This window comes from Parasteatoda tepidariorum, chromosome 9, assembly GCF_982258835.1.
Source record: "Parasteatoda tepidariorum strain Cologne lab strain chromosome 9, Ptep-v5.0, whole genome shotgun sequence".
Classification (NCBI taxonomy): domain Eukaryota; kingdom Metazoa; phylum Arthropoda; class Arachnida; order Araneae; family Theridiidae; genus Parasteatoda; species Parasteatoda tepidariorum.
Window position 1 is genome coordinate 59,695,102 of NC_141763.1, and position 11,418 is coordinate 59,706,519.

An 11,418-nucleotide genomic window follows, 5' to 3' on the forward strand; every position below is an offset into this window, starting at 1 on the left:
AAAGTAGTGATATAGTATATAAATATATTTATATACATATATGTATATTAAGTAATTCTTTAGTATGTTAGCTACGACTTGATCTTTGAAAATTCATAAGTATATTGGGAATACAGATCCGATTTTTAAGTTTCAAATTAATTATTTATTACAGTGACCACCCAATATATATAATTTTGCGCTCTTCATTTTTATGTGCTAAATGCTATGATGAAATTATTGTGCTACGGTTGTTTTATCTTTATTAATAATTCAACAGATGCAAAAGCAGTTTTTTAGAGCAGAAATTTAATTTTTGTCTTTAAAGAATATTATTTTCAAAGAAAAAAAAATTGCAAACATCTCGTTCTGTTTTTAAACTTATATCATGTAACTGAATATAGAATTAAAGAGTAAATAAAGCCAAAAAAGAAAGAATTAAGTTTTTCATAAAGGAAAGAAATGTTACTGCTACTCTTTATTAATATTATTTATCTGGGATCAGATTTATTTCGTGCTCAGATTGATAATTTAACGCAATGAATAACCTAAAAAAATCGTGCAAAATCTTGTATTTCTATGTAAAAAATAGTATGTTTGCTCAATTATACTTAAAAGGCAGCATGATTCCCAAGTGATGCTTTACGTATATCTGTTTCTACCAATGCCAAATATTGGCGACACCCCGCCTTTTTTTTATACCGAATATTCATTTGGTCTTTGTTGGTCAAAATTATATGAAATTTGGTTTCAGGATTATTTTTACACGCTAAATAGAATGCCATAAAAAAGTCATATGTTCATCAAAAAGTGCGTTTTTCGTCAAGATGAGCATATTCCGCCTTGGTTGCAATTAACTGTTTCATCTCATTTAAGGGAGTTCTTTGAGATATTTCCCAAACGTTTTATAGCATGAAAGTCTGTATAAAGTATTCTAAAGATATAAAGGTGATCCGTGCTTTACCAATTGTACATGAATAAAAGAATGAAGCAATCCGAGGGCTACCAATTTTCTACGCTTTTTGGAAAAATTTCTTCGAATGGTATCTAAGTTTATGCATGATTCGTTGGTTTGTTAGTTTGATTTAAAGTTATTTTCCTTAACCCTATATATAAATAATTCAAAATTTTATGGAAAACAACACTTTAACCCCTTGGGAACGGTTGATTCAGGAAAGCATTCGTACAAAATCAGAATTAAGTTGTAATTAAATAAAAAACGGTAACTTAAATGTAGTCGTTGCTAATTTGACAGACTTACTTTGCTTTTACTTTAATTATTGTTAGTTTAATCATATATATATAATCAATATTAATTCAAAGTATAACTAAATAGTTTTATTTTGAACAAAGTAATGGTGAATTAAATAAATCAAACAATTATAACTCCGTCCACAAATAAACTGCTAAAGAATAACTTTGATTACCAGTTTTATCTCTTTACCCTGATTGATACGGTTTTCTGCTGGCACGTATTTGTGTCAGTCGGAGCGAAAGGGTTAATTCGCATTTCTCGTAGCAAAACTTCTAAAATTTTGGAAATTTATCGAATTTTCTGAAAGTTTTACATGGTAGCCACATTCCAGAAAAATTTAAAAACTGGTAGAAAAATATCGAGGAAACAGAATGTCTTAATTACTGCGAAGCTAAAATGTTTGTAAATTAAATATATATTTTACAACTAACCTACTGAATTCTTAAAACTGATGTGAAATGAAAGTCGATAATCATTTACGAAAACCTCATAAAACATTTATCACCACTTCTTAGATTTTTCTAGATTGTCGCCATCATGTTTTAGTTTTCGATTCCCTAAAACATTATTTAATAATTTGCAAAATGAGTAGTAGATGGCAGCTCTACATTTGTATGAAAATTAAAATTTTAAAAGCAATAAACAAATTATCTGCCAGTTTAACGTAAAAATTTAAACTTGTAGTATTTATTTTAATTTTGTAGCCATATTGCAATGGCCATTGGGCCAATTCTAACCTTTGCCTGCCCCGCCATTACCGCCCTAAATGATCATTTAAAAAATAAACTCTCTATAGCAGAAGGAAAAATTATTAGAAGACTCGTCGGCGCCCCTAAATGCATCAGCAATAATAGTATAAAAAGGGATTTAAAAATTGATGACATCAACGTCTATATAAAAAATTTAAATAAAAATTTCTACGACGAAGCAAAAACCTGTACCACCAGTAATTTTAACTCACTCCTAGATATAGAATTAATTGATGACAACACTAAATTTAGCCCAATCGCTGCCTTTTTCCTTAGAGATATGGTGTTGCCCTAGCACACGAAATACACTCAGCCCCAGCCCAACTTTGGTTTTCTATCAAAATTACACTTCACACATACAGTATTACATAACATATACATGGACCGAGGAGGGAGGGCGAGCAACCTCAAGGGGTCGTCCCCTTGGAATATGTAGTATGATTAAGACTAGTGTTTTGAGCAACCCAGAAGACGAGTGGTTATTCAACCAGGACGTCTGGGTCACCACTGTAACAGAGCTCATGACATAATTTTCTCTCATGGACTATTTTCCTATTATATATATATATATATATATATATATATATATTTTATATTTAACCCAGACCTTCCTTAATAATATCGATCATCATAATCTTCATGATTATTTTATTTTATATTGTTTATGATTATATTGTCATTTAATTATATCCCATGCCACTCTACATTTTTTGATTGTCCATGTCACACGAACCCCCTCTCTCGTTTTTTTGATGCTGAGCACCCCCTCTTCCTCCCATCTCCATTCCTCCTCACTTCCTCCATCGTCGATTTATTACTACAGATGAATCGGTTAATGCCTCTCCGCGGCAGCCCACCAATATTTATGTGATTTCTACCATTCTTAACCATAATGCTGAAGTAGTTTTAATAATATATGAGATTATGGTTGTCTGCCATTTTTCAACCCTTATTGGGCAAATTTCTTCTAGTGGTAGCTAAGTTAAGGCTTTAATGCACGAGTCTTGTTTTCCTCACTAATACATGCAATTGATTTAAAAGTTTGTATGAAAAGCTACTTTGTTCCATCTATCTCGAGGTAAGGTTTTTAAAATGTTGGCTAAATTACCAAACATTCTGAAAGCTTTATTTTATAATTATTTACCATTTTATAAGATATTTTTCAAAAGTTTTGTTCATATAAACTTTCAAATCATTTACATGTTGAAAATAACATTAAATAAAATTTAAAAAACGAAGAATACTACGTTAAAACATAAACTTAGCTACCATTGGACGGAATTCTCTCAAAAAGCGTAGAAAGTTACTATTCATGTGCATACATAGTAAAATAAGTTTTGTCGAGTAAATTCTCTTGCGTAACATTTTCAAAACAATGTTAATTCTATGTAAACATTGTCTACATAGAGTTATTTTAGAAGTGTTTCCATATTTCTTTGAAACCCCTGTATATAGGACTGTTTTTTACTTGAGAAAAATGAACAGTTTATAACTAACTCTATTCGGGGGCCGAAAATTTTGATTGAAAATTTACGAGAGACAGCATATTAGCAACTGTGATCGTAGACTGCGAATTAAAAAAAAAGATATGTGCTTCATACCCATGCTGTTTAAAAAGTAGTAGTTGTTTAGCATTTAAAAGCAGTTAGTTTTAAATTCTTAGTGTTTATAATTTCACATTTTCTGATCTGGTATTGGCAGCACTGCGTCTAAGGTTAACAATAATACGAATTTCCTTTGCTCCTTTCAAAAACTAGCTATAACTAAAAACGTTTTAATACCATTTTTTTTCTCACTTTTTCGTCTCGCTTTCTAGCCTGGTAACAATTGATCATGAATACGGAGGTGACCTCTTTGGCTCACACTTGTGCGCGACTTTTTGATTTCCGTTACAAAATTAAACAAAATAATTTCGCCTTAAGTTCAGGGCCCGTTGTTATCCTGGATATATTTTCGTGCTTTCCTTCTCTTTTCTATCTATCTTTTTACTTGACAGATGTTTTTTGTAAGCCTTAATTGAGCACACAAGCCTACAAATGTATATTGTGCCAACAAAACTAAAAACTTAAAACCATAGCTGCCAACTCTTCCGGTTTTCCCGGAAGATTTTATTTTCATATTTAAAGTGCTAGCGAAATTCATGTTATTTCACTAAACTTTTTGAATTATAATAATAATTTTAAATCAGTTTGACCACCACTACATATAAATAATTACAACAAATATATAAAAGCATATTAGTCCACACGACAGCGAATTTCAACCTGATTAAAATATAAATATATTTTTGAGGAAGATAGTATTTTGGTAACTGTTTTACTACCACTTGGAAAATCCATTCTCGAAAAGAGTGAATGTTGGCAGGTATGTTAAAACTAGGGCTTCCAGTAGTCCTTCAAAATTATTATAGTGGTAGTTAACTTATCACGAAATCAGTGGAAAACCGAATCTTTCAGCAACTACTTAAATTATCGAATTATTGTAGTGATCAAAAATGTTTCATGTTAACGTGAAATGCATTTTATGAAAAAATTACATTTACCACTATAGTGAATTAGAGGGACCACTTTAAACCCTGTAATTCTTTCCATATAATTCCTGTAATTCTTTCCTTTTAATAAAGTAAACTGGTATTTTTATAATACACTCTAAATATTATGTATTATAAAAATACCAGTTCAGCATCTATTAAGAATTCAAAGTAAAAATTTATATATTAAAAATGCATGCCTTAAAAATACTTTAAAGTTAAAATAATTAACTGACGTTAGTTTGCATAATTAGTTAAAAACAGAAATAAAAAGTGAAAAAACAGAAATATTAGCAGGATGGTTTTTGTGCCAAGGCCTCTCACAATAATTTCCTTTGATGAAATCCTCATTGTACTTAATTGTAAACCATAAAAAAAAGTTATGAATCAGTAAAAGAGTTTAGATTAAAATTCCTTCATGCAGTTAATTAAATGATATTGGAAGATCTTAAATCACTTGAGGACCAATCATAAGGCCTCCAAAAGGAATGTATGCCAAGCGACTTCCAAAATAAATGAACAACTACTCAAATCAGTTAAGTTCATTAGATATTTTATCTTAAAGAAAAACATTAAAAAACGTTATAATGTTAAAATCTTACTTGATTTGTTATTAAATTACCTGAAATAAATTTTTAACTCTTTTAGAACTGGAAATTTAAAAATTTACGTAACCCATTTAATCATGAAACACAAATGATTTGTTATTAGAGCTAACCAAAACAGTTTTAATTTGATCATTAGATAATTTCTAAATTTGTAATTAAATAGTCTGAATTGAATTTTAATTTCTTTCAGACAAGGAAGTTAAAAAAATACGTAGTTGATTTATTTATTAAAAGCTAGTCAATTACAATTGTAATCTGAATGTATTACATCACTAAACTGAATTTATTTGGAACATGGAAGCACTACTGGATGAACGGAAACTCAGCAAAGTGAAGGTGGGCCAAATTTAGGTGGACAGACTTTTTCATTAGTGGCTTAAAAACATCAAAAATAATTGGATAGAAAGACGAAACCAAAGGTAAGGCCACCTGGTATCAAGTTCTGAATATCAATTACGTCACTGCTTTTTAAAATTTTCAGGATCCCAAGGAGCTCTGCTTTGCGTCAGATCTAGCTCTTAGTCTTACTTTAACTCTTTTATGCCCAGTAGAACAGGTGGTATATGAAAAATGATATCTGGAAAAAGTAGTAGCACATATTTGTTAATACCAAGTGGATATTTTTTATGTTACCTACGACTTTAGCTCTAAAAATATAGCATGCTTTGCTTCAGATCTAATTATAAATATTTATATTATTAATGAATTATAGCACAAAGAACAACATTGTTTCTATAAAATGAATGAACCTCTCGTGCTACTACTTTTTTCGGATTTGAAAAAAGTAACTGTGCTTTTAAAATAACACTAGGCACAAATGGAATTATATAATAGTAGAATTCGTTTCTAATAATTTCAATAGCTGCTATTTCCATATATGGTAGTCCCACAGTTGACTGATCGTAAGACAAGGTTCTCAGTTGACAACCGAAGTCAAGTATCGCTTGCAGCGGACAGTGAGTGGGTGAGTGACCATTTTGATCAGACTGCGAAGGAAACGAGGGTGTACTGTATCGGTCCTCGTTAATCTAATCTTACCGTAAAATGATCGGCTTTGCGCACTGGTCGTTATGTAGAAATCCTTTCCGCGGAGGATTAAAATTGGGATGGCATGTCTTAGGGTCATCTTCAAGGATGACCCAAACAGTCGCTAATGGATTATTGTGCAGCTTTATGTATTGTAATAATGTACTACTATTACAAAATATGATGAATCTAAAAAAGATTCAACATAATAGTTTTTTTTTGTAACTTTATAATATTTCACTGAATATACGTTATTTTTATTAAAAAAAAAAAAACAGCAGTAAAACGATTGTAATTTCGTAAGCGTTTTTTTTCCCTTCAACAAATCATTTAAAAAGCAGAACGAAATAAACTGCAATTTCACTAGTTCTTTATCGTTTAAGAAGAAGAAATAATAAATTTTTATTTCCCAGTTAACCAGGAGAACAACTTCTATTACACAAAATAAACGCCAAAACAATTTCCGAAGTTTCCTTAATAATAACACACTTTACGAACGTCTTCCTCACTATCAAATCATAATCGAATCAGTTGCTTTTACTCGGTGGCAGCGATGAATATAAATTCCCGATCCGAAATTACCTTTTTCGAGTTTTCAGTGCTTGTTGTAATCTATTTTTATTGGAAAATAAGTACCGCTTTAGAAAATTTCTCTGGCTTAATAGGCAAGAGATTTCGAACTCCGCTCAACTTAAATAAATAAACAAATAAAAACTCAAAGTCTCATATTTAGCATAATTTTCGAACGCAGTTCCTTTCACTGATGGGAGAACATTTTAAACATTTTCTACGAAAAGGAGCGAATGGTGATATTTTTGTTGGTGTTAAAGGCGCTAAGCAGAAATTGACTTTATTAAAAGGATGAGGGCAAATGTGAGATTTTCAACCCTGCCTTCTCGGGTAACGATGTTTGCTGGGGCGGCAATTGCTTTCGAGAGTTTGGGGGGTGAGGGCGAGTGGGATGAGAGGGTTGAAAAGATTTGAAGAGAGGAGGAGGAAGGGGTAGCGAAAATTGTCCTTTAATATGGCAAGGGGGTGTAGTGCTTGCTGTGTGTGAGCTCGAGGCGTTCCCCAATCTCGCACTTCTCAATCCTCCAAAATCCCTCGCGAATTCAGAGTCAGAACATGGAATAAATACCGCCAATATTGGCGATTTATCCCTTTTTCTCATATATCTATATATTTTATTAGTAGATAACTTTTTGTTTCTATATATCTATTTATCCCATATATCTATATATTTCATATATAGATCATTCTTTGTGGCTATGTATGTACATACCCCACACACACACATATACATAGTATTTAAATAACTTTATCTTAAAATGTAACGTAGAATTACATTATTCTAATAATAATAACAATAAAATCCTCCTAAACTCTTAACACGTTCACGCCGGGGTGACCCACCGGTGTCCTAGTCCTAGTGTTTTGATTTTATTGAGCACCTGGGCCGCGAAGCGGCCCCTATCCCATTCATCTGGAATTTTAGAACAGTTTTGGTTGAGCAATGAGGTAAGCAGGCAATGGAGTTGCTTTAACCCACCGGTGTGTCAAGCCAGATTTTCTCATCTTGGCAGGGCACCGGAGTAAAAATTGGTAACAATAAATTTCATTTTTTAGTTTTTTTCCGGGAATAATAAAAATCTATAACTACCAATTGTTTTCAACGGATGCAATTTTTATATTGAATTGCTTCTTCGCCGTGATAAATTTACTTACAGTGAATTGTTATTGTTGAGAATAGATTAACTCCTCCCGAATATTATCTAATATTGAAATAGTTTTCTACCAGTATTTTCTCTTTTCCCGTGCCAGTATTTCCACTTTTCCCGGCGTGAACGTGTTAAATTAGATATTTTTAAAAAAAAAAAAAAAATCAAAAAAGCAATAATAGCAGTACAGGTAATTTTAATCTTCAAATTAGGGAAGCAGAAATATTTATAGGAAAACAATAACTTTATGTTATGACTTATATCAATTTTATGTTGATGACAACTAAACCAATCGGAAAATTAATGTGGAAAAACTGGATCCTACTATGTGTGTACCATACATATATTAAGATCACTTTTTGTAGCTATATAACCCAGAAATTCATAAATTTCATATGTATATATAATGTATATATAATGTTTATATAATGTTTATATAATATATGTATATACAATGTTTTTTTGGGGGGTGGGGAGAAAAAACGCTGGTATACTTGTGAGCAGTAAACAAGTGTTAATACACAAACGAGAAAAATTAAAAATGGTGGCAAATGCTTCATGAGGCTGTTTTCAAATTTTAAAGATTTTAACTTCTCATTAAAACTTTGGCAGTTTTAACAGCTAGCTAGAAATATTTCTTTTAATTTACAAATGTATTTTGGTGAGAGTTTTTCGTCTCCACGTAGCGCAAATGCGGGTTAGTTCTATCAAAAAATCCACGACGGCAAATTTCTCCCAATACTTCATTCAAGAGTTGCCTTGTCTTCTGGACTGGGTTCAAAATTACAAAGCTACGGAGTTGAACATTGGCAGTCGTAAACCGTAAATTATATATATATATATATATATATATATATATATATATATATATATATATATATATATATATATATATATATATATATATATATATATATATATATATATATATATATATATATATATATATATATATATATATATATATATATATATATATATATATATACAGTGGTGGCCAAAAGTGTGGACACTTTTTGAAAGTTTCATGTTTTTCAACTTTGTGTGCTTGTAGAATATATTAATTTTCACTTAAATATAAACGTTTATATATCAAGTTGAAGGTAATTTAATGTAGAATTTAATAATAAATACAGTATTACAATATCTGTATTACAAAAAAAGTTATGCAACTATAAGTAAGATCTATCTTAGATTTGCATTTTTTTAAAGTGATACTTACACAATCAATACTTAGTAGGATAGCCCTTATTTTTTAAGACAGCTTCACAGCGTCTTTTCATCGAGTGAACGAGTGTTTGGAGTTCATCTTTCGTAACCACATGGTGCCAAGAATCAATTATAGCTTCAATAAGTTGTCTTTTATTGGATGGACGTTTTTTTTCGTACAAGAATTTTCAAACGTCGCCACAAATTTTCAATTGAATTGAGATCAGGGCTGTTTCCTGGCCATGGGAATATATATATGCCTTTATTTTGAAAGCATGCTTTGCATACTTCTGCTGTGTGTCATGGACCTGAATCCTGCTGAAAAATAAATGGTGCGTTGTTGGGGAAGAGATCTCTGATGGAAGGTATAAATTTTGGTTTCAGGACAGTTTCGACGTATTTTTTGGCACTCAGGATGCCAAATCAGGCCGAAAAAAATGCACAAGTGCTACTACCGATAGAAAAATTAAATGGCTATGCCTCCAAGATAGAAAAATGTCATCAGATGCCATTAGATGTGAAATGAATGCAACTGGTATTGCAGTAAGTTCAAGAACAATAACAAGAAGGTTATCAGGATTTGGACTACAAGGTAGAATTCCAAGGAAAAAACTATATTTAAATCAAAAGCAACACGAAAAACGAGTTAAGTTGGCAAAAGAACACATTAAATGGTCAGAAAATCAATGGAAGCAAGTAATCTGGAGTGATGAGAGTAAAATATCACTCTTTGGAAGAAATGGTAGAAAATACGTGAGACGTAGAGTAGGTGAAGCGCTTCATCCTGATTGCATTGAAGCAACTACAAAAAATCCAACAAATGTCATGATTTGGGCATGTATGTCTGCAGATGGTGTGGGCCGAATTCAAGTGATTGATGGCATCCTGAATGCCAAAAAATACATCGAAACTGCCCTGAAACCAAAATTGATACCTTCAATCAAAGATCTCTTCTCCAACAACGCACCATTTATTTTTCAGCAGGATTCAGCTCCATGCCACACAGCAAAATTCTGCAAAGCATGCCTTCAAAATAAAGGCATAGATATATTACCATGGCCAGGAAACAGCCCTGATCTCAATCCAATTGAAAATTTGTGGCGACGTGTGAAAATTCTTGTACGAAAAAAAACGTCCATCCAATAAAAGACAACTTATTGAAGCTATAATTGATTCTTGGCACCATGTGATTACGAAAGATGAACTCCAAACACTTGTTCACTTGATGAAAAGACGCTGTGAAGCTGTCTTAAAAAATAAGGGTTATCCTACTAAGTATTGATTGTGTAAGTATCACTTTAAAAAAATGCAAATCTAAGAGAGATCTGACTATTTGTTGCATAACGTATTTTGTGATACAGATATTGTAATACTGTATTTATTATTAATTTATACATTAAGTTACCTTCAATTTGATATATAAACTTTTGTATTCAAGTGAAAATTAATATATTCTACAAGCACACAAAGTTGAAAAACATGAAACTTTCAAAAAGTGTCCATACTTTTGGCCACCACTGTATATATATATATATATATATATATATCGTGTCTCTAAGAAGTAGGAAATAAAGTTAGCATTACGGTTAACGAAAGACAAGCGCTATATAAAAACTCACTATTTCTTTAAAAAGTTTCCCCGGTTGTGACTGCAATTACAATGTAATAGCACGTAATCAATAACGAAATGAATGTAGTTCAAAAACTATACATTCAATTTCAAGCCAGTTGTGTTTTAAAGACCCTTGTTATCGGCAGATAAATGAAGTAGAAAACGTTGCATTAATGAAGCAGTTACAAACAATTCTATTCCGGTTGAAAAATTTTCAGCTAGTAGCGTAACATAGACTTGGGTGCGCTTCCCGAGAGATTCATTAATGTGTTCATAGACTTACCATAAAAAGTGTAAAATTATAATATGAAACAAAAATACTGTGGTGAAGAGATATTAGGATATTTATAATCATTAATTTTATTTCAATTTAAGAGAATGAAAATAGTAATTATGATGAAAAGGATGAATTGAGGTACTAAGTAGAAATACTGTATATACTTACCATATTGAAATAAGTTTTTTTTTCAGTAGAGGAGAAAATAACTCATAATCTTACAGTATTTATATTCCAAGTTTATGTAAGGGTTATTACTATTTAATAAATGAACTAAAAATGTTTTATAATGAAGAAAAATGTTTTCTTTTAGCTCGTTGTCTTATTTTTTCTGGCGAGTGCTCCCTTAAACCTCATGCACCCCCTCCAAACCACTAGGGTTGCGGGGGTGTTTTTTTACAACACTGTTTTCAGATTGAGAGAAGGATTTGTGGATTAATATTTATTTGTTCAAT